This window comes from Microtus pennsylvanicus, chromosome 7, assembly GCF_037038515.1.
Source record: "Microtus pennsylvanicus isolate mMicPen1 chromosome 7, mMicPen1.hap1, whole genome shotgun sequence".
Classification (NCBI taxonomy): Eukaryota; Metazoa; Chordata; class Mammalia; order Rodentia; family Cricetidae; genus Microtus; species Microtus pennsylvanicus.
In genome coordinates, this window is record NC_134585.1 from 106,761,247 (window position 1) to 106,761,732 (window position 486).

Here is a 486-nt window from a genome sequence, read left to right on the forward strand (position 1 = left end):
CCTTTATGGCCCGCCTCCCGGGCCTCCCTTCTATTGGCTGATCGAGATTCTCGCCGCGGTGATTTGACCGACGCGCTTCCTCGATGGACCTGAGTTAACACAGGGAGGGCGGGACCAAGGCGCCCTTCCGCTTTCCATCTCCGGTGGTTGCTAAGGGCGCTGGGACTCGAGGCAAGTGGTGAGAGTGAACCTCTCTGAGGTGAGCCCGTCGGCAGATGGGCAGCTGCGAGGCTCGGATTGATAGTGGGTTGGCGGGATCGTGACGGAAGTCCCGCCAGCTCTTCCTCCTTGCGCTCGCAGACCCAGCTCCTCGCGGTCTTCCCTGCTCTGTGGCAACCGGAACCGGCTTTGCTGAGGACTTTGACTTGAGCAGAGAGATGTGTGTGCTTCCTTGCGGAATCTGCACCCGCGCGTCCGGCGCTTCTGCCAGCCTGGCTTGTTGTTGAAAAAAGTTTTAAAAGTTGATAGGTTCTGGTCTGCATGAAA